The sequence below is a fragment of the Cibotium barometz genome, chromosome 52, assembly GCF_041138505.1.
Source record: "Cibotium barometz isolate CiBa-2024 chromosome 52, ASM4113850v1, whole genome shotgun sequence".
NCBI lineage: Eukaryota > Viridiplantae > Streptophyta > Polypodiopsida > Cyatheales > Cibotiaceae > Cibotium > Cibotium barometz.
In genome coordinates, this window is record NC_141097.1 from 5,496,253 (window position 1) to 5,521,336 (window position 25,084).

Sequence of the window (25,084 nt, forward strand, 5' to 3'; positions counted from 1 at the left end):
AGAGAAGGAGTTGTAGAGCAAGTTCCAAGGGCTTGGCTGTGCTATTACTGCACTTTGAAAGAGGATATTAGAGACGCTGAGAGGAGACAATGAGTAAGATTATGAGAGCCAAAGCATTTGCAACTCAAGCTTCCATAGCTTGGCTCTGCTGTTACACTCTGTAATAAAAGGAGGTTGGACAAGGTAGAAGGATGAAGTAAGGAAATGTAAGTGAGGATCAAACTTCCATAGCTTCTGAGAGGAGGTTGCAAATCAAGCTTCCATAGCTAAGCTCTGATGTTACACTCTGTAAAAGGAGGTTGGACAAGGAAGAAGGATGAAGTAAGGAAATGTAAGTGAGGATCAAATTTCCATAGCTTCTGAGAGGAGGTTGCAGATCAAGCTTCCATAGCTAAGCTCTGCTGTTACACTCTGTAAAAGGAGGTTGGACAAGGAAGAAGGATGAAGGAAGGAAATGTAAGTGAGGATCAAACTTCCATAGCTTCTGAGAGGAGGTTGCAGATCAAGCTTCCATAGCTATAGATCTAGGTTTCTGACTGAAGAGAGAGGTAGATCAAGAGGTAGATAGCTAAAAGAAGTAGTCTAGAGAGTGAAAAACGCCCTGCTATGAGAAAGGGGGAAGAGAGAGCGTTTTGGAGGGAACGTGGGAGAGTGGGATAGTGGAAAGTGAAGGGGAATATGCATTGAATGCATGGGAACTCGTTTTTGGGCCTCTATCACTTTAGAGACCTTACTTAATGATGGCTGCACGCTGCAGCTATCCTTTTCTATAAAAAATAGGGGAAAAACTCATATACTTAAAAAAATTTTGAGTTTTAGTTGATTTTAAAAATTAAAAAAGAGCCTATTTAGCCTATTATTCTAAGTTTGACCACTACTTTCTAGGCTCTTACAAACCATTGGTTTCAGTCCACATGTAATCTCCCTATTTGTCTATTTCTTAATCACCTCCATTAGGCAATGGCAAATTAAAGGGCCCAAAAAGACTCCATTGAGTTTCTAATGCTACATCAAGATTTACTGGTGGTTGGTTGGGTTGCTAACCTATTGATAGTATTGAGGCATTATGAAAGTATCTTTCTCATCATCCCAAAACTTGGTGGAATCAATTTGAAAAAAAAATGGAAGTTAGTATATGAGCCTACAAATTATGTAACATAAAGAGAAAATGAATAAAAATTTATTTGAATACTTGTAATATCTTGTGCCAATCATGTGTCTTGAGGCCATATAATTGTACCTCTCCTTTATTTTTTGTCTTTGTGAAGGCACCCTTCAATGAATGCATTACTCCCATTGGTGTACAAAAAGAGGTAATCATACTTTCACTACTACACGATGCCTATGTTCCGACGATGTTTTTTGATGCCTATCGCGGCGTCGAAATAAGCGTCTATATATGTCTTTATTAACGTCGAAAAAAATGTCGCTATAAACATTGAAAAAGTTTTCGCTATATTTAATTTTTTATTTTTTTCCTTGTTTGTATTATTACCAATATATATGTTTCTTTTTCACTTAGTATATTAAAATACTTGTAAAATTAAATGAAACTAATAAATACATTACCATCAAATCATAACATGTGAGATTATTTGCATGTTTACAAAATCAAAGTTGATCATTATCAACCCTCTCATCTTCAAAAAGATGATTAGCTCCAGAAATATCTATTTGAAGGAAAATCCCTCCATCTTCAAATCGTGTGGGAATAGACGATGTATCTATGTTGGCCTTTAAATCTTTTAACTCTCGCTCTGGTTCCTCATTTGTTGCTGGCTCTTCGTCACAAGATCATCGTCTACTATGTCTGAAACATTTCCTGTGTCGTCTGATTGTTCGATCTTTATCCCTTCGTCTAGCCCTTGCTCTTGCTGTACTTCGACATGTAGTGGAACTTGATCTTACTGGCCCACACTAATCTCTGCGTCATCTACGTCTATTTCCATGTTTTTATATATTTGTTTATTACGAGGTGCCACTTGGATTACAAACCACCATCTTAGATCTCTTGGGTCCTCCTTAAAGATTATTTTCTCACAATGATCTGGTGGTACAAATATGTCTTTTTGGTCTGTCCATATCTTTGTGGAGTCCACTTGAACTAATCCGGCTTTGTCTCTTCGTACGGTTGCATGTGCTCCTGTTGTGAATACCTTGAACCACTTAACATCAAAGATAAACATATGAAACTTTCTAAAGCCAACCTTGATGATATCTTGGATGGTTCCAAAGTAATCAAGCATGTTCACATCCATATTTTAATCACTTGCCCTAGTCCTGCTTTCCTGCATGAAATTTGCTTTAACACCATAATCGAATGTTGTTCTCTTCTTATCGATCTGCTCCACTCGAAAATGGCGTCCATGTGACCACAACGCCACAAATTTTCGATACCAAAAGAAAATAACACATCGTTAGATTATGGAGAAGTTATAAACAATATTTGGAAAACATGTGAACATATCAAGGCTTAGAATTAATGAAATCACCTACATGGTAGTCACAACCGTATGCAAGCTCCTCTTCCTCATCCGTAATAACTTATCATGAAGTTTTGCTTCTTGTAAGGTTTGTTGGAGCCAGCTACTTGATGGAAAGTATGGAAGTATAGCAAACAATGAAGGGTATGGTTGGCGAGCCGTAGTCCAACTCCTTCGAAAAGCTTGACGAGCCCAATTCCTTTCGTTCTTGGCCTCTCCATACCACTCGAACCACTTTTGCATACTCTTTGAGTTTAAGATGCAAAATTTATTGATCTTATATCATAACGCCGTATATCAATGCTAACCTCAATCCCTTGTCCTTGTGGTTGTTCTCCAATTACCCTATCATCCTCTTCCGTTGACCACAGTTTAGGTATTTCAAGGTCTACGATACTAAGAAACTCTGTGATGTACATGAGGGATTCTTGCACAAGCCATCCCATTGCCATACTTCCCTCTGGGGGTGAGCTCTTTGACAAACAAATCCTTTTAGCGTCTTCATGAACCTCTCCAAAAAGAACATCCAACGTGAATGGACGACCCTTGCCACAGCCACCTCATCCACAACATGAACTAGAAGATGCATTTGTATGGTTAAGATATTGGTCGGGAGAAATTTCTCCGCTAATGTAATTGCTTCTATGGAATTTAAGCGGGCTACTTCCAAAGTGTCTTTTCTTATCTCCTTCAATGAAATCCAACAGACCACGGTGCTAATCTTGTATATTGTATCCCTTAATGTTGTTGGTGAGGAAACCTTTTATGGCCACAGGCAAGACAAGTTGCAAGAACTTGTGCCAATCACGTGATTTTAAGCTGGAGAGCTCGTTATCCTTTTTCAACACCCCCTTTAGGCAGTGCATACATCTAGTTAGAGTACGAAACTCCGAAATGCACTTCTTAACTTGAGCTAATTTATCTTCTTTTGTCAATACTCAAGGAGCTTTAGGTAATAGCAACTTATCATCACTTTTGGTTTGGGGCCATAAGTGTCGCATACAATCACTTATTTGTAAATCCTCCCTTTGGCCCTTGCTCTCTGTGACCCCATTAATAGTCTTCCAAAGCACTATGGCTATATTTTTAAAAATATGCATAGGGTCAAGCAAATGCTTAGTTAGAAGACCTTCCCAATATGGTAGTCGACAGAATATGGACAACCGCTTCATTCTAGGGGGTGGAGACCCTTCGTTGTCCTCCCATGCACTCTTCCAATCGCTTGCCTTTAGTGTAGGAGGAAGTCGACCCAAATAGCCCTCACGTAGCTCATGGTCCTCTGGTAGATACTTCTTGTGACCCGCATACACCATCTTTCTCAAGACTCTTGAATCATGAGAATCTAGTGTAGGTACACACAAAGGGCACGCATTGTACCTAGAGATTGATATCCCGTTTTAAAACAAATAATATTACACAACCATCCACATATATATCAATAGCTATTACATAATAACAAAATAGCTTACCACTGCATTCTCCGTAGAGCCTGGCTAATCATGCATAGTCCACATTAGTATTCCTCGTAATGAGAACTCTCTTTCATTAGGGGAAGGTTAAGGTCTATAGGGGCCCTTTAAGCTGCCATATTATGATTTTAATGACTTTTTGTTAAAATGTTAAGTTTCTTTGACTTTAGATACCTTCTTTTTCTTCAAATGGCTAGACATTTGAATTTCAAAGTTTCTCGCCAAAATTGAATTTAAAATTGAGTGGGCAAAACCATATCATGTGACATATCTATGGAAAGAGCTCAGCGGAGTAGATTCTGGATCTCTAATCTCCGACAAATTTTGAGCTCATATGTAGAAGTTATGGATGTCCGAAATTTCAAAAACTTCCCCCCCCCCCACTTTTTGGGAATGAAAAGTACAAAAGGCATCTTCTAGAGAATCTTTTGACCACATTTAATCACCCAACATTTTTATATACATGGCATCACATGATTGGTCCTTTTCCTTAATAACCTTTTAATCACATGGCATCTTAAAGGGCCCCTATAGACCTCAACCTTCCCCTAATGGTCCAAACCTCTTTGACGACATGTCATGAACATCAATTCCTTCCCACAAACTTTGTAGCTCCTCTATTAAGGGTGCTAAGTACACATCCATGTTGGCCACCTATTAAGGGTGCTAAGTACACATCCATGTTGGCCACCTTGTACTTCCCAGGGACTATTAATGAGAGAAAAAGATGTCCCTTCTTTATTGCTAACCACGCTGGAAGATTGTAGTTCACAAGATCCATGTGCTCCATGTTGAACTTTTAAGACCAAACGGGTTCACACCATCCATAGCTAGCCCGAGGCGAATATTACGAGGTTTCTCATTAAAGTCTGGCCACTTCTCTTCAATGTGTCTCCATGTAGGGCAATCAGGGAGACGAGCACACGCATAACATCATCCGTGGATCTAGTGGTTCGATGCCAAGACATCATAGAAAGCCATGGATTTACACTTGAACATGGTTTGAATTCGTGGAATGATAGGGAAATTCCTGAGTACTTTTGCAGGTTTCTCCTTGGACATCTCTCCTATATCTGGATTCTCCACACTGTGGGCATTGTGCAATGCCTACATGCTCATGCCAATAAAGAACACAATCATTTGGACAAGCATGGTAGGAATCGTAGTCCATACCAATGGATTGTAATATGGATTTTGAACACATACGATCTGTAGGCATCTCGTTGCCTTCTAGAAATATTTGATCTCTCAATGACCTATCATATTCACAAATGATGATTTAAAAAAGGACCCCAGAAAGAGATTAAAAATTGAAAGGGTGATAAGTACTTACGCAAAAAGTTTTGATACGCTGGTATGGAATCATCCAAATATTAATTGCAAGTTTAGCACTGCGAGGCATGTACGCAAAACAAATATACGCGCACCATGATACAGAGGTGTACGGGCCAACCTACACAACTCTTGCTCTTCTCTTGAGGCCTGCTTTGTATGTCGATGGACATCACCCATCTCCTGCATTGTTTCTCGCTCAATATTCCCTGTGTCATGTAGGGCGTCTATCATGTCATCCATGTCTTGCTCCAAATACGTCAGAGAGTCCACCATAGTTTCTTCTTCACCTGAGGCTGATTAGTACTTGCTTGTGTCATTATCTGTCTAGTACTCCACTCGGGTTGTTGAAGGTCCAAGTAATCGATCTATTGCTCATTTTGAGGGGACACATTCGCAACACCAAGTAATGCATTTAGATTCTCAACTAGAAATATACCATTTTTCTTTACATGGTCGTTGCAAATAAGTAGAGGGTCTTTCAGAAACAAGTAATGATTCACAAATCGGACATGCATGATGTCCGGAGGTTTCCAAACCTACTTTAAAATTGAGATGATTTGAGAGGTAGAGTACGACAAGTTTAAAGCTTAGGGTTTAGGGCTTTTGCAATCTACCCGATGATGTCATTAAATGGTGTGGCATATTGTGTAACATTCTCTTATGGTTCTCCTCCATGTCATCATCCGCACTTGGTTGTTGCCAATGCCTCATGAAGCCCATATGTACACACATGCTCAATTGTTATACGACGTTGTTGTATATATTCACTACAAGAGAATAAGGGTGTAGCAACGAAAATAGCAACGCTTTTATAACTAGAAGGATAAGGAGATGTCAGGCTATTTTTGCTACTAGAAAAGCCATTATTTTTGTTGCACAAGTTTGCTGCTAGGCAATGAAAATAGCAGCGAAATAGCGCTGCTCAATCAACAGTAAAATTTCGTTGTTCAGCAGTGAAATTGTTGAGATATCGAGCTCATCTAGTGAGGCGGTGGACACTGATGACCCGCCTGGGGGATAGGCCCCACACTTACACCACTGGCATGGTTGGTGAGATCATGGGTGATATGCGGCCAGTGGGATGACAGGCTATGTGACAGCCATTCTATAGAGACTGCTGGCATAGTTATAGTGCCAACTCATTTAGTTGGATTTACACTATAGAGAACCCTAGTATGTATTTGGTTGAGTACCTTTTCATATGGTGTGTACTCTTATCTTTGTATATGGTGTGTTGAGTGGTGTGTGAAGAAGAAGAAGATTTTCAGTCTCTCACCTTCTTGTGTGTTCTCTTTTAGGGTTTTGTGAGTGTGTGTGTGTGCTTGCAAGAGCTCAAGCTCTCTTCTCCCCTACATCTTTTCAAAAATAGCGCTGTTGACTCGGGGGGTTCACTATATGTAAACTCTCTATATCACGTGTGTTCAAGGCCTAATTTAAAAACCCCTTATCTGTGAATTTTCCATGAATAAAACACACCCTTTTTCTATTCAATCTGTGAATACCCCCTTTAAATGGTACCCTTCTGTATGCAAAAAATGTGTAAAAAAAGGGTTTTAAAATCTCTTCTGTTGAACCCACGTGCTACGCTTACATATTTATGAGTGACACCCCCGAGGTTGTTGAGTAGCGATATTTTACTACTATTTTCTCTATTCTCAGTAGGCGAAAGTACTATGCAATAAAAAAAAGCTAGGGCAAACTGGTGGGGAGTCTACACAGGACTCCCCACTTTGCCCCAGCTCTTTTTTTAATTAAAACAGAGTCATAGTTTTATGACACAAACATAAACATGAAAAACACATAGATTGGAAAGAATGCAAGTGAGCCCAAAATTTATTATATTTCACGATATATACAAAAAATATATCAATGAAGAGGTGGCTAATCAAAATCCTCATCAAATTCTAATTGCTCATCACATCATCATCTTCATCCTCCTCTTCACTTCCTTCTACCGCTTCATGCTCGTAATCTGGATCTTCCTCTTCCTCTTCCCCTTTATCCTACATACATGCCATCAATTAGATGTAGATAAGAGAAGGGTTGTTTCACTACTTACCTCATCTGCTTGAGTCCCCAAAACGGACTCGCCCAAGTGTATGCCTTGCATGCACATCCACACCCACAATTGCGGATGGGGGGCTCTGTAGCCATAGTTGTACACCTCCTTTATTGGGTCACGCCCAACAACCTCCCTCTACAAAATATATATATATATATATACACACACACACACACACACACACACACACACACACACACACAATTAGTTAAAGAAAAAAATATAGTACAAAACAAAATGAAAGAGGAGAAGAAATGATTAGTAAAATAGGTACTTACGAAATAAGCAATGAAGGAGGACTTTCCTCCCGAGCCAAAGTGTGAAGCCCCTCGCTTCCATAGTCGGGAAGCACTTGCCGACTGCTTGTTGTTGAAAAGCATGTGGGTGCTTTCTCACGAAGCTGCGTACATGCATCCACTCCTCGTGTGTGCAAATGCTCGGCTTTTCTAAATTATTCTTTGCCACTCTCTTGATGTTTGCTCTCCTATTAGAGAGAAAAATCTTCATTCTTCTCTTCATCCACTCCTCTGAGAAGCAAAGGCCCGCATGTGGAACAAGGAACTCTGACTTAAGCACATCAAATATTGCTTTGAAAGAGCTTTGAAAGCTCGTTCTCGTAGGGGGTGGCGAAGAAGATCAAGAGTTGTTGTCCATAGTTTGAGAGAGAATCGCTCTCTTGATCTTCCTGATCTTGTCTCTCCTTCTTGTAGGGGCGATGAAGAAGATCAAGAGTTGCTGTCCATAGTTTGAGAGAGAATTAAGAGAAGACATGCACTTTAATTATCAAAATTTAGAGACTAACACCTCTACCCCACTGTGTTAAACTCTATGTACCACATTTTCTACACAGAGGAGAGGCGCATGAGGGGCAAGTCCGGCGATGCGCGACGGAGCCAGTAACGTAGTGGTGGCTAAACTGGAATTGGGCAGCAGCAGCGAAGCAAGGGAGGTGGGCAACGCAGGTGACACAAGGCTGGCATAATGGGATGCATGCGGGACTTATGGGCATGCAGATGGGGGCATGCAATTTTTTTAATTTAAATAGTATTATCAGTATGTGTGTGTTTTTTAATTATTTATGTATTTAAAAATATAAGAAAATAAAAAATCAAGGGTTTTCTTAATAATTAAAAAAAGTTATAAAAAAAAGGAAGAGAATTTTTTATTTTAAAACACGTGTGTGTGTGTGTGTGTGTGTGTGTGTGTGTGTGTACATACACACACACACACACACACACACACATATATATATATATACATACATACATACATATATATATATATATACATATATATATATATATATATACATGTATATGTATATGTATATATGTATGTATGTATGTATACAAATGTATATGTATATATACACATTTTGAGAGCAGCAAACCTCTATAGCGCCCCTCTACTCCCTCATGCAAGAGCAACAACCTTGGATGATCACCAGAAACCAAAACACACACCAATAATTCTTGATATAATGGAGAACAGGCAAGTGAGGAAGAGAGATGATGAGAGGTTGATATGAGGATTTAGTATGATGAAAAAAAAAATTGAGTAGGCTCTTAATGTTATAGGGGGTTCATAAAACACACACCCGACCAATAATTACACTCTTGGTCTCCCAATGATCACTCACAAACATAAATCAAACCCTATCTTTATTTATGAAAAACCCTATCTTTATTTATGAAAAACCCAACTTCCATTAACAATTTCTTTAGTGGCAAAAGATTTCTATTTCAGAAAAGTAGCAAGAACCTCTAACAATAGGTTATCCAAATAATGATTCCTTACACAAAAATAATTACAAGAAGATGATCTTTACCAAAAATCCTAAGAACAATCTACTTCTTTAGCTCCATCATCAACCATGCAACAAACACATATATTGATATCTACCAACTACAGAGAGCATGTACAAACTCTAAGGTTCCCTCAATGGATCCATGATTGACTTTGGGATAGGGTCTAGGATACCTCAAGCTAGGTTAGTAGTTTGTACTCGACCACTTACTCCAGCACTGGTTCTAGCTCAGCATGTACCTTCCTCACAAGCTCTGGGCTTGTTTCATTATATGTTTCTCCAACATAGGGTTAGGGTACTCCTTGAGTTTCTTTGGAAGGTTTTCATAGCCTATGGGTTCCTTTTCCTTGGGAAGAGTGGGTTTGAGTGGGAGATTGTAGGCTATCTCTACCAAGGAATGGAGCTTTGGATCTCTTGTCCAAACCACTTCCACTTCCATTGGTCACAATGTCGTTGCTCATAGTGCATTGTATTTATGCATGCTCTTTAAGGTCTTCTTCTTCTAGATCTCTTGTTCTAGTTCATTAGCCTTGTTAGGGGACGATGCAGCCTTCGTGGCTTGTGCCTCCCCATCTCTTTGGCTACTTGCTTCAAAGTTGAAGCTTGGGATTTATGCTTATTGGTAGCCTTGGATGTTCCTTTGGCTACTACCCTCTTCTTATCTTAGAGCCTTGTAATGGCATTAAGGGGGACTATCTAAATAAATCCTCCTTGTATACTTAACAAGTTAAGGCTCCTCAAAATGGTCATGTAGAAGCTTCTACCCACGGGGGTGACTCACTCTGTTGAGATAATCCTGGTAAACATATGGTCGAATCCGCACTTGTAAAGTAACATATGCCTTCATAAGGAATTATGTTGGGGTTGGGCATGAGATTCAACGTTCTTGGAGCACTCAAGGGATTTTGTGTCATATAGTGTGGGACTTTACGTTAAAAGCATTGCATTGATGGCCTACGTACCATATTGTTGAGGTCTCTTGCTCTTTGTTACACCATAGCTTTGAACAGAGAGAGGTGTAGTCTATGGGTGAAGCTTTAAGATAAACATAGGAATCATATTGTTGCTACTTATATGGGTCTTGTTGGTCATAAGACTCATAGCTCTCCTATTCCTAGATTTCTAACTCTATAGGCTAGGTCATCAAGTATTGTTATACTAGTGCAATTCTTGAAAGAACCGATTGAGGTGGTAGTACTGGAGGTGGATATGGCAACTAAAGGGGTCTATACATACCTCGCTATAAGGGTGTTTTGATAGGTAGGTCATGGATCTTATACCTTGACTAGTGGGGCTTATAAGGCCAATGGTAGCCATGGTGCAAGGAGCAGCTATTGTCGTGGTGTTGAACTCCACATGTTAGGTTTCCTTGGTACCAAAAATGAGTTATGTCATGGTTCCCATGATGCTGGAAATGAGCACAAAATTGTTGTTGTCTAGGCCTTAGCATTGAACACTTTGTACTTATATGATTGAAGAAGAACTTGAATTTGGTTCCATGGTAAAGGTACCTCTATAATGGGCTCATGTGAAGAGCGGGACTTCTGCTTGCATTAGGCGAAATATGGACTCTCATTTTTGCCCCTTTTAGAAGATACTCAATGCACGGGTCACCTACTTGTATCACTTATTTTAAAGTTAATATGTTTGCTTGGAGACACTTAGAAGATACTCCCCCCTCCCCCCTCCCCCTTCGTGCACAAGAGAAAAAAAGTTCGTTGCTTACCCCATTTTAAGAGTGTCTCTAACATCAAAAAAAATTCATTGTTGCTTTTGTCTATACGAAAGATTCAGTCAAGTCACTCACAAAAAGACCTCCCTCCATATGTAAGGATCTGTAAAGGACACCCAAATTCAGCATATATGTACTACCTCATAAAGGATACCATATTCATTGCCTTGTTATTGACCATGGCATTTGGTTCTGTCCACTTTGCTGCATAATTTGTGGCCACCAATAAGTAATACTTCCCATGTGAGAAGTGGGAAAGTGAGCCCACAAAATCCAATCTCTACCTTTTAAGTGGACCATATGCTAGGATAGGGTTTAAGAGAGTCATAAAGAAACATACAATTGTCACAACACATGGCAATGTGATATTCCTAATCTTCCTTTTTATGTTGCTATAAATCTTTGATCTTCAAAGAAGAGGGAATAAGCGGCGGCCTCTAAGAAGATGGACTCTTTACCCATGCATGTGGAATCAGAGAAGGGCCTCTTATATTTATTCAAGTTCTGTTTCTCGTGTTGTTTAGGATGCGATTGATGAGGTAAGAGCCTTGAGAAGAAATTAATAATGAAATCACTATCAGATCTAGGTGTGGAATTTGTGTGCATATGTAGGGGAGGGGTAAGAGTGAGTTACTTGGAGATCCTGTTGTAGAAAGAAGGGAAGTGGTCAATGTTGCATGTGATGATAATATGTGTATTATCAATGAAAATCCTTTGGGGAACATGTGTTTTGCTTGTTTTTGGATGTACTCATGCATGCGTGGGGTTTGACTTTGACAATGAGGAGAGGTAAAATCAGGCCGGATACATCAATTCCTTCGTTTACCATCCCTTTTAGGCACTTTTTAAAGTATTTTTTAGCAGGCAAGTCAAATCTTTTGTGTCTAAACATTTTGTACATTGGCACAAAAACTTTGACTTGGAGACACAGTATGATTGTAAAAACCTTGATAAATTATTCACGGGCTTACATAAGAATAAAGTTACCAGCTTTTTGTCCCTCATATATTTCCTTTTTTTAAAAATAACACACAATAGATAAGCTGGCACTTGCCCTAGTAGCTCAGTTTATCACGACCCACTCTACCCAAGAGGTCGTGTGTTTGAGCCCTCACATCATAGGGTTGTGTGTGCAAGTGGTGTAGCCTCTAGCTCGTCAGCTACATCCCCTCAGAATGGGACTTTGAGGGAGGGGGGCACATCTTTTGTGATTTTATGTGTAAAAGTATGGAACTAAGCATGGAAATACTTTTTGAGAAATTCAAACACTAATCAAGTTCATTGCTAGCATCACCCCCAACCAATCAAAATAAGGAGAATTATCCCCAAACCAAGATTGGCCAGCAAATATCTGGTTTTCTAACAACAAAGTTACACCTTGATCCTAAGCTCAAAAAAAAATTTGACCACTAGGTGTTAATTCCTCCAACAAGTCTTTCAACATCCTCCAATCAATACAAATTCCAAGAGTGCATTCTTGTACTTATCAAAACTATTGTGCTTTGCTTAGCTACATTGTGTGAACAGATCACCCTAGATGCCCTCAATGTCATGCAATATTCTACTCCCTAGATCTCCCCCATATCGTGAGGGGATTACTAAATGATTCTAAGTGTGTTCAAAAGTTTTTTTTTGGTAGAAGTTTATTTCCCATCGCCAATCTATTGTTGCAACAACGAGCAAGAATCGAACTCGCAATCTCCCATTTGGGACTCCAAGAGTGAGATTGAACCCGCAATCTCACACATTACTAATATGTTTTTGCAAACAAGCAAGAATCAAACCTGCAGCCAATGAGATGATAGCTCAAGTGGTAAATGTGTTTGCCTATAGGACCGAGAGGTCTTGGTTTCAACACCCCACAAGGTGCTTCCTCAACGGCATTGCCTATGGGTAGATAAAAAAGCACCTACAAATGATGAAAAATGATAACTACAAAGAGAATCTTGGGCCTATGGCTAGTTGGAAAAAAACAATTTAAAGAATTGAACCCATGATCTCACACTTAGTAGTTCAACTCCTTACCACCAACTCATCCATACTGCACGAACCTTCAAAAGCATTTTCATCCCGTGCTTTCTAGATTTCAGTGTTTAGCCACTAAACACTAAACACTAAACACTAAACACTAAACACCTTCAACAGCAAACACCTTCTAGATTTTCATCCCGTGCTTTCTAGATTTTAGTGTTTGGCCACTAAACACCTTCAACAGTATTTTCAGCCCCTTAATTATAAATTTTGACATTTTACATAGTAGAGTTTTAGAGGTGATTAAAAAATCTTTACAATTTTTTTAAGCTAAAAATCCATAAGTTCGTAAATAAAAAACTTCTCTTGAACTCACGTGCTCCGGATAGATCTCAAGCTCCCCCCATTGTCGTATTAACACGATGGAAAGGTCGTCGAGCCCACTAGCCTAGTCACTTTTTGGGCTCTGGTGGGTTTTCGACACCCATTTTTATGCAATTAGGTTTTTAAAATAATATTATATTACGTTTTCTTGCAAGGTTTGTCACCAATTGGAGTGTAGTGTAATGGAAACATTTATGAGTTTAAAGTAGGAGGTACGCGGTTCAAATCCTACCAATGCATCTGTATTTTTTTTGTTACCCGCCGCAAGGTTATGTTCATGTTTTATAGTGTGTGTGTGTGTGTGTGTTATAGTGTGTGTGAGTGTCTGTGTTAGAGAGAGAGTGTGAAATAGTGTGTATGTGTTTGTGTGCTAGAGAGAGAATGTGTAATAGTGTGTGTGTGTGTGTGTTAGAGAGAGAGTGTGTGTGTGTGTGTGTGAGAGGGAGAACATAATCCGGCATCAAAAAAGGGGTTTGACTGACTAGAAAATGAGGGTTGAAAATCGTAGGGCCCTCCAAATTAGAATAAGACAAGCATGGGAGCTTGAGATCTATCCTTGTCCGCTCCAGCACATGGCGGCATTGAACAGGTAGTGCTATAGCAACAACAGGCTGCACGATAGCAACAGGCTACACGATAGCAATAGCAATCGCTAAGGGCATGCTATAGGCAGCACTGCACCAAAGTGGGACATGCCTAAGCACCAAGGTGCTTGCCTCCTTACAGCAGCCAGTCGGGTATTCTTGCTTGCCTCCTTACAGCAGCAGCCAGTTATTCTTGCTTGTTTTCACTATGTAAGAGGCCACCGTCGTTGTCGTCGTCGTCGTCGCGCCGTCAACTGTCAATAGAGAAAGAAATAAGGCCACACTTTTTTAAACCTAAATCTTCTTTTTAAAAAATCCAAGCCTAAGGTTAATCCCTTCAAAGGTCTCAAGGAGCTATTTATGGGTCCAGACCTTTCTTCAAGTTTTTGAGAAATTTTGGAGAGCCAATCTTGCTAGTTTTTCACCACTCCGTGCAACAAAGAAATTTGTGTTAGCTTTTTGGCAAGATCTTTCATTGGTGGTGGTTTCAAAAGCATGTGGTATCTCTCCATGGCATCAACCTACATCAGCTTTGACATCTTTATGACCAGGGGGCTCACTTATCCCTTCTCTTTTTATTTTTTGTCATTTGGTGCTTGCTGCATATTATTGGTTAAAAATGGAATTCGATCACTCTACCCAACCATAATCACCGGAGTCTATCCCTCTTTGCCAACAAATCCATGATTTGCAAGAGAAAATGAACTCATTTATCAATGATATCCACACTATGTTAACACCCACAATACCTTAGCTAACTTCAGATACACATCACTTGGGTAGTCATGAGGGTACACCGGAAAAGGGATTAAAATAAAAACTTGCACTAAAGGATTTAAAACCACCAAAGTACATTGGTACTTTACCTTTTTGCACAATTGACATAGTAGATTAGTGGCTTTCTAAGTGGAAACAATGTTTTAATTTATGTGATATCACAAATGAGTACATTAGAATCCAACATGCTATTTATAACTTATAGGATGTGGCTTATCGTTGTTGGTGGAGGAAAAATCAAAAGGACAAGGCAATGGGAGAAATTTAAGGATATGTTTATTCAAAATTATGTGCAATCAGATGATCAAAGTAGAGACCTTGATACTTGGTTTTTTATCTTTCAAAATAATCTTACAATTCCTCGAGGGGTAAAATGACCCCTTTTTCTTTATGGACTTACAGTTTTTTTTTCAAAATCTATTAAAAAAACCCCTTTTGTAAATTTATCTTAAAATTTTAAATTGAAAAACTCCTTCATTTGAACTCACGTGGAATACTTACATATTTTTAGGTGAACCCCCCAAGTACAGTTTAGTAGTATGCTAACAAGTATCGAGATGCGCTTATGAAAATTCTGTAAGTTTTAACAAATTTCTTATAGGTTCATAAATTCACCTTGGGATTAAGTGATAAACTTCGACCATTGCTACACCGTGAGAAGTCTCAAACTTTATCCAAAGCTATAGAAATGACTTTAGTTTATGAAGATGGTCAAAAGGGTCAAAATCAAGTAGTGGGTCAAATTTCCAAGTTTCATTTTATGCACCTATTTATAAAGTTTCAAGGTACACTAGTGGGCAAAAGGGAAATACATCTATGTCTAGTGTACATTCCTCTACAAAGATTCTTGCAGGAGATAAGAGAAAGATGTCAATAAAGAATGACCGTAGATCTTCTCTCACTCCAAAACAGCTTGAGAAACAAAAAATGAAGGTTTATACTATGTTTGTATGGTCAAGCAGCAAAGGCATGATTTTCCATCAAAGAAGTAGCACAAAGTTGTAAATATGACCACTGAGCCTATAGATTCAAATCACGGGGATGATCTAGAGGAAGATTCATTGGATGATACTCTAGAGGAGACACTCAAACATTCTACTAGGATACTCTTAGTCTCAATTGACAAAACGGGCAGCACCGACAACTACAGAGACAGTCTGATCTTCAAAGGAAAGTCACGGTTACCAATTTCAGATTACATAACTTATTATAATGAAGAATTCAATTTTGAATTGAAGATACTCTTCAATACATGCTCTAACCATAATGTGGTTAGTTCTTAACTTGTCAAGAAGGTAAAGTTGAAGACTCAACCATCGCCATATCATTACACAGTTGAGCTAGAAGATGGAAAAGGAACAGAGGTTTGGGACCAAGAGGTTATAGGCCTTGGTCTCACTAATCAGTCTTATTTTGAGGAGCTCGACTTTGATATTACTCGACTAGAATGTTTTGATGTTGTGCTAGGGAAAGAATGGCATGCACGAAAGAAGCCTCTCATTGACTTTGCAACGCATGTCTATCAATTCATGCATAAGGGAAGGATGCATCACATTAAAGGTGAGCCAAATATACCCAAGAATGCATTAATTACTGCTACACAAATGCTTAAAATAACTTGTAAGTCCCTCTTTTTAGGTTGGGTTCAAAAATTTCCAAGTGTTGTAGACACGCATGAAAGTGGAACTCCAACTCATAATGCCACAAAATCTTCGCAAGATAAAATTCTGACAAAATTTTCAGATGTTTTCAAGTCTGTCCTGCCCTCTTCTTTGCCTCCATGTAGAAATATGGACCATTGAATAGAGATTGTGCCCGGTGTAACTGCAATCAATAGACCTCCATATCGGATGAGTTTGGTTGAGGAGAATAAGGTGTCGAAGGTTATTGAGGAGTACCTAGCAAAAGGACGCATCCAGTTTCTCACCGTTCGCTTCTCCAATTTGCTAGTTGAGCTTGCTAGTTGAGTAGAATAAGGTGTTGAAGGTTATTGAGAGGAGTACCTAGCAAAAGGATGCATTCACTCCAGTTTCTCACCGTTCGCTTCTCCAATTTGCTAGTTGACAAGAAAGATGGTTCTTATCAAATGTGTATAGATTATATAGCCTTAAATTAGCTTAACATTGGACGCTTACGTCGCACACTACATTGTTCCCTACAAACACATTGCATCTCAAGAGAGTTAATTCCTAGGAGCCTCTTTCATTGTTGAATTAGCCAAATCAGCAAGCTTTTTATCGGAGGTTGCAGAAACCTCCCCACTATAGAACTTTTCATGGATGCCCTCAAGCTACAGACTAGTTCCCAAGTGCTTTCCTATAAAAAATGCATTGTAGCTTGAGCTTTGCAAAGCTACCAACAAGGCTACACCAATAGCTTCATATAAGGAAATGCAATTTTTGAATTCCACATATTCTTTCATGCTTGAGTGCTTTGCCTCGGCTAGATTTGTTGTCGACACAAAAATAATCCATCTTCATTTTGCGTAAGAAACTGTGACCCCCAATGGAAGGCCCTAACATCCCACCATGCTAGCCAAGTCTCCAAGCAAGGAATCTCTCCCTTCATGGCATGATTAATTCTCCAAATTTTTTACAATTCTTGCTTGCACTGTTTAGCAGCCACCTTTGTGGAGGCTTCCCTCAATTTTCTACACAAAATCTTTTGGTCCTCCTGAGAGGATGCACATATACATTTCTTTGTGTGACTGAGCATGTTCTATTCCCTAGTGGAAAACACAAGACCTCCCCTTGCCTTGCATGATCTTTTTAGCACTGCCATTATACAGGACCGCACAGCTAACCAATTAGCACTAGCCTCGTTGCCATGAACCCTCGAAACTCTGGAGTTCCAAAGCCACACTTCTTAACCACAGCATTTAGCATTTTCCAAAACTCAATTGAGGCATATCTATCATCCACCTTGAACTCACATGTTGCTTGCCCTAAGGTTGCACCATCACCTGGAAGGAGAGGACATCGCAATTCACAGCATCATCGCCTACAAGCCGAAGTCCATCACCATCATGCGTCCAATGTGCTCACCATCGCCTTCTAGGTTTGCCATGATCTCCATGCTTTTTATTTTATGAGATGCAGTTAACAAAAGGGGGTTTGCCATGATCGCCATGCTTTCTATTTTATGAGATGTAGTTAACAGAAGGGGGTTTGCCATGATCGCCATGCTTTCTATTTTATGAGATGTAGTTAACAGAAGGGGGTTTGCCATGATCGCCACTTTGCCATGGCCTTGGCTAAATTATTTGGGAAGCAGCTAGGATCAACGCGGACTTCTTCCCATATATTTTTGCCATTTTCAAGCTTGTGGTGTTACAGGCCTTCCTTGCTCTTTCTCTTACCATGTGGCATTGCTTTCTCTTTCACTTACCTCAGTGAATGTCTTGACCGGAGAATGTGATTTGAATCCATGGCCTCCCTCACTTAGTAACACACATTGAATACATTTCTAACATGGCCTCACTTGCTTTGCCAGGGCCACCACATGCATGGCCTTGGCTAAATGCTATGGGAAGCAGCCCGTGTCTTCCTATAGCATTTAGCCAAGGCTATGCATGTGGTGGCCATGGTGGGGCTTGATGTATGGTGGTGATGGCCATGCATGGTGGTGATTTCTTCAAATTTCAATCGCTAAATCCCACATTTCTATGGGCATAACCTGCAAGGCATTTTGGCATGACGATTGTCCCTCCATGAGTGCAGGCATGCCAAAATTGTGTCTGCACCCTTTTGTGGGGGAGTGGATCCAGTTCCATTGCCCATGGCCTGACTTGCTTGGCCATGGTCTCACTTGCTTTGCCATGGCCACCACATGCATGGCCTTGGGAAGCAGCCCATATTGACGCGGGCTGCTTCCCATTGCATTTAGCCAAGGCCATGCATGTGGTTGTCCATGGCCTTTCTTGATGTATGGTGGTGATGGCCATGCATGGTGGTGATTTCTTGATCATCAGTTTTGGAAGGTTGCACTAGCAGGGGAAGGCCCTTGCACAAGCGATGCACCACCACCCTCATGTTAGGGCACAACTCTTATTCCTCAATCACACAGTCCTTGGCAACACCCACCATCATCCTGAGCTCCTCCTTTGCGTACTGACTAGCCAATGTTGGATCAACCATCAAGCTAACTGGTAGAATTATTTGCACCACTCATCATCCTCCATCAATGCTCTCCTTAGGTGCATGGATAATTTCAAAGGCCTATAAATAGCAAGGATCACTTCAGTCTTTAGTTATCTGATCCCTCATAGTTGGGGTTGTGAAGGACCAGCTTCATCCTTTAGTCACAGATGGCAGCCTTGTGGACCGCCTCCTTACACTCCCCCGGAGTAAGTGTCTTAGATGTGATGGCTTATCTCCCTCCTCCTTGTCCTTCTGGGATGGTTTCAGGGTACAAATCACTATGACACTCCAGGAGATGTGGAACCTTGTCAAAAAACTTGCCCCCAACTTGTTGATGAGATTAAGGCAAAGTCAATGGAATTCTCGATGCAAATTATGTTGATTAAGGTGTAGAAATTTAGAAGACAGCCTGCCCTACAGGTGGGTTAATTAATAATTAGTTGATTAGCAAGTTAGCTAAATCGTACACAGAGTACGCAGCTGGGATCGACATCATGGGTAGAAGTATATTATATTGTATTCTTGATTGAGAAGATTGGTTACATATTTAGAGGCTTAGTGTGACTCCATGTCAGTTGGACTCTCCTAGAAGTGGTGCATAATTTAACCAACATGATAATCAGTTCATTAAACCCACCTACATCCCCATTAAATATACATGCAAATCATGTAACCAACATTCTAATCAACTAGATAAACCCCCACCCTTAATCTTTTTGCTTAAATAGCATCTTTGTGAAGAGTTATTGTCGTGATTCTATAAGGGACTATAACTTTGATCGAGCGAGACCTTAGAATGAATGACTATCTACTTTGATCAAGCGAGACCTTAGAATGAATGACTATCTACTTTGATCAAGCGAGACCTTAGAATGAATGACTATCTACTTTGATCGAGCGAGACCTTAGAATGAATGACTATCTACTCTTGTCAAAACCTGCCACATTGGATGCGTGCTACAAATCGGCCATAGAATTTAAGGATAACACATTAGAATTACCCAACTTGAGGAAAACAAGACTCCATCTTTAGCTTTGCCATCTACAAGTGCCACATTGGATGCGTGCTGCAAATCGGCCATAGAATTTAAGGATAACACATTAGAATTACCCAACTTGAGGAAAACAAGACTCCATCTTTGGCTTTGCCATCTACAAGTGTCAAGTCATTCACTCAAGCACTAGAGATTGCTGGCATATGTGTCCTAGACAATTGCTATACTGTGCACATTAAAGATGCCTTGGAAATATGGTGTTCAGACAAGCTCTAACACAAGTACCGGTAGCTAAACCAACCCTAGCTCTACCAGCACCACCAACTCCCCAATATAGTAATACGAGACCTACACCTATGTGAGGACAAGGATACACATGGGAATTTTATAGGTACCCCCAATGTGCCCTTACCACCACCTATCCACCACCATAACCACCTCCTCGATTAATCAAGCTTTTGTCGAAGAACCATTAAAAGAAAATGAATATCTTCTTACCTCTAAAAAGGGTAGGCAAGGATGAATCAACGTTCCTAATCCATGATGGTTGTGACAAAAGGAAAAAGGTAAGAGGGGATGACCAAAAAGGGTAAGCAAGGGCAAGTCAATAGTCCTAATCCAGGATGGTTCTGATAAAGGGAAAATAGAAACAGGGTCAAATAAAGAGAGTGTCTCTATCCCGTCTCTATATAAACATCTCCTAAACAAATAGTCCTCGAAAGGACAACAATCCTAAAGGGCAAGGGAGAAAATACTAACGTAGAAAAAGAAATTAGAAAACTCGAGACAACTAAGGGGTTGATTAGAGAAGGCCAAGAAAAATTTGAGAAAAAGCTAAAAAGTAATAAAACCCTTGAGAAAGTATACCCAAGAGAATATTTGAGATAGTATACCCTAGAGACATTATACCCTAGATACAATATACCCTAGGGAAGCCCAAGGACAAAGTGAGAAAAAGCTAAAAAGTAATAAAACCCTGAGACAGTATACCCTTGAGATAGTATACCCTAGAGACAATATACCCTAGAGATAGTATAACTCGAAAAATATTTGAGATGAAAAAGAGAATTGGACATTCTAGATCCAATTCAAGAACTAGTGGATGAGCAAGAGCTTAGCCCCATGCATGAGTCAGAGGATAACCTCATGAGCAAAATGTTTGAAATGATGGAAAAAGTGTATACTTCTAGATCCGAAAAAGGGATTGAACGTCTGGTGAGGGATAAGAAGGTAGCATACATACCATGAGATGTAGCTAGCCTGATGGTATGCCTATCGTTAAAGGTGAAAATACATGTTGGACCCTTGATTGATTCATAGAAATCCCACCCTATGGAGATACATAAAAGAATGGGTTGAAGGAACTTCAGATCCACGAATTAAACCAGTGGGTTAAACTAGGACATAAACCAATAATCAAAACATCATAGCATTTGAGGGAAGAGAATAATGCCTCTAAATTCACAGAAATTACAATGAACTAGTTGGGTTATTACTACAAAAATGATGACACGAGTGGAATCATTCCTATCTACCACAATGGATATCAAGAAACTGCAATAGATGGTGAAGCACTTTTGTAGTGATGAACTTTGCACCACAGAAATTCTCACGATATCATACTTGGTAGAGATTTAATGAGGGAATCCAAATTGGTGCATGATTGGGCCTTAGACAAATTTGAACTTTTGCACCACAGAAATTCTTATAATGTCATACTTTGTAGAGGTTTCATGAGGGAGGCCAAATTGGTGCATGCTTGGGCCTTAGATCAAATCTTTTTATGAAAAACACCCAAGTTCTAGAGGTGGATTTACGACCTTCGAAGACTCACACTCTTTGGAAATGACTCCATTACGTCAATGTAAGTGTGCAAACCAAAGATTATGCCAAACAAGGTTGAGGAGGAGGACTTGATGTATGCATCACTCCCACCTCCAGAAGTTTAGAAAAAATTGGATGGACATATTGTTAGTAATTGATGTATTCCCTAATCGAGGAACCAAGCACATGGATTTGGATGCAATGATGCATATACCTTTAACTTATGTCATGATGATAAAAGTTATTTCTTGGGCATAGAGGTGGTGAGAGTACCTCATGAAATTTTGTTGTTATAGAGGCAATATTGTTTGGGCATGTTGTCCAAGTATGGTACGACAGGTTGTAAGCCTATTTCAGTGCCATTAAGCAGAACACAAAGATTTATCATCGTAGATACAGGTGAGATTTTGGAGGAGCCCACTATGTACAGGCGCATAGTGGGTAGCTTGATCTATATGACCATTACAAGGCTAGAATTGAGCTATGTTGTTGGACTTGTGAGTTAGTTTATGCAAACCCTAAGGAAGCCACACTTAGATGTGGCTAGATGGATTCTCAGGTATATAAAGTTCATAGTTGATTATGGAATTTTCTATGAGGCTAACACAGAGATACAACTACATGGGTACATAGATTGCACTTAGCCAACCCTAATGAGGGTTAACTCCCCTTTGTGAGGCCTCTAGGGGCTCACTCCACTACCACTTGTGTCACCTAAGTGGAGATTCACAAGCTAGGTGAAGAGCAAAGGAGGGAGCTATGGAAAGCTCAACCTTCACTCCATGTCAACATGCATGCAAGAGGGATCTTGGTAGAGAGACAAAAGAGGGGAGAAGAGAGGAGAAGCTAGATCATCACCATCCCTAACATGCACACACCACAATAATCAAGCATGCAAGCATCTACCACATAAGCAAGCATCCACAAGCGAGAGAGAGAGAGAGAGAGAGGGAGCAAAACTCAATTGAGACTAATGGGATTGTCCCTTTTAATATTCCATAAAATGTCTTATATACAAGAGCTCTCATTTAACAATGGTCGGCCTTTTGGGGGCCCAAAACTAGCTTCCTAGCTCTATGTATATCTCATTCCAATGACCGGCATTACACAAGCCATAAGCTTGGTCATCCCATATCTCTTTTATCAATTAGCGGTTTGCACGGTTACAAAAAGATAAGTTACAAGAAGCATGGCCATGCTTAAAAAATGATGTTAATCAAAGTGGTTAACATACCCCTCTCCCTAATTCAGGTCCGTCCTCTCGGAGCTAGCATAGATCTAATGGTAGTAGATCAAATAGGTTCTGATAAAGTTGTGGAGCAAGGTAGGATGCCAAGGGGCTCAATGGAAGACACGGTAGCTTGTCTAGAAAGTTGTATCCATCATGTCTTTAAATGTTTGGAGGCGTCAGGCTGGCATCCACTAGACGTACCTAGTAGCCAAAGATCCGCTTCAGTGTTGGCCCTTTGTTGATGTCAAAGGCCAAGCCTTGCATGCCTTTATAATAGTGGTTCCAGTCAGGAAATGGCTCTAGCAGCGTGATGATTAGGCTAAAGAATCTTATAGTGGTGACCACCGCAGGATTTGGCACCTGATCATATCTTCGAATAAATGCACTATAACATGCTATCTTCAGTGCACGGTTGCTAGGGCGTTGGAGGAGAAAACCATGGAAAGTTGAATAGAAGCTTTAGGCTCTTTATCTGCTCCTCGTGAAGAGATTCTAGGCCCATCTTTGTCCGACTGTCAAGTATTCAAGGTTTATCCGGAGTGGGTGCGGTGCCTTGTAGTATTGCTCCCATATGTATGGCTTACAGGAAAGGCCACCGCCAGGCCAGCTGCTCGCTCTTGAGATCGAACGTGATGGGATGAGCAGCAAGGAGTGGCCGATGGTTAGCTGCCACGTTGTCGAGGGGGATGCTTGCACTTCCAGTTGTGTGATGCTTTGCGTCGATGTAGGGACGCATGCCATGGATGTCCATGCGATCCATGAACTTTGTGAACGGCTTTGCCTGGAGTTGTCAACAGAATAGGATCCAAATTGCCTGCTCAAGCTCCATTTGATTGAGTGGGTCATGCCATTTTAGTGGATTGAACAGAGGGTTTACTTCCTCACGCTCATGTGGTGGTGGCGGTGGGATCCCGCCTTCTTCCAAGGGTGGGGGGAGGGGTTTCTTGGGGGCAATGGTGATGAGGTTGGAGGGGTGGGTGATGACAAGGAAATAGTGGTGAGGCTAGTATGAAGGATTGGGGGAGGCTGGCCTATGTTGAGGGTAACTCGGTAAGGGTGGTGGGGAGGCCTAAGTTGGAGGGGTGGGTGATGACAAGGAAATAGTGGTGAGGCTAGTATGAAGGATTGGGGGAGGCCTGGCCTATGTTGAGGGTAATTCGGTAAGGGTGGTGGGGAGGCCTAAGTTCGGTGTTAAGGTGGGAGGGCGGGGGGGTTGGTTGGTGAGGGAGGTGGAATGGGAAAATGGATGGGTGTAGAGGATTGTAAGGGGAAGAGGGTGTGGGTTGTGGTGCCAACAGGTGGGGGTGGGGGTGGTTGTGTACTGGTGCTGGGGTGAGAGGAGTTGGGGGGCGAAGGTTGATGGGGGGAAGATGAGGGTGGTAGTGGTTGAGGGGTTTGGGCTCTTGGGGCTCCATCACCTCCATCATTGTCGTCATGGTCATTGTTGTTGTCTTATTTGTCTGATTATTCAGGGCCGTGAGCTCGAAAGAAGACTTTGGCCTTCGCAGCTTTAAACTCCCTTGGAAATGCCACATGTGAGTCATCAAATTGCATGATGTCAGTGGCTTTCATGACATCCATCTGGATATGACATCTGTGATAAAGAATCAAGAGGCCAACTGCGGAGTATGGGGGAAGCTCATCTCGGCCGGCAAAGGGAGTGGTAAGCTGCACGTACGATCTCCCATCCTTTGGGGTGGAGGTAGCAGAGGGCATTTGCTATTCGTTGGGATGGGTACGAGTAAGGACACAGCTCGTCTGGGATGGAGATGATCCTGTAGTGGAGGTCGACGAGGAGTTGGTATGGGCTTTGGGGGGAGGGATGGCAAGGATATGTAGATCTATCGTAGTGTCCATCAAGGCATCAACCTTCTTCTTAGTTGCACCAGAGGAGGGGCCATAGGGTGTTGGTGGTGGGGTGGCTGTGCAACTCTCACTTCCGCGGCTTCCAGTTGTGCCTCTTTTTGGTGGAGCATCTCCTATGTTATCGCATGGTAGCGCTGGAAGTCGAGACTTGTTTTGTTGAGGGCCTCTTTCGGTTGTAGCTCTTTGGTGGAAGTCTTTGGCTATGGCTTGGGCAAGAGATAGGTTGTAGCAAGCCCGCTGTGTTGCCTCCTGTGTTGCTTGGAGCTAGTGCTAGAGTTCTAAAATAGAGGAGAGAGCATTGACCAAATTATGCTCCTTTTCATCAAGGACCTCCCTACAGATGTTGTTGAGGGTAGATGCGTACATGGCCTCTCCATTTTTCTTCTCTTGAGCCTTCGCAAGCAACATTTGTTGATGTGCCAATG

At 40.9% G+C, this 25,084-nt stretch overlaps 1 pseudogene; it reads right to left on the reverse strand.

Annotated features, from left to right (window-relative positions):
* Positions 1-1,904: 1,904 nt before the first annotated feature.
* LOC147608717 (uncharacterized) lies at positions 1,905-17,733 on the reverse strand (annotated as a pseudogene).
* Positions 17,734-25,084: the final 7,351 nt, after the last annotated feature.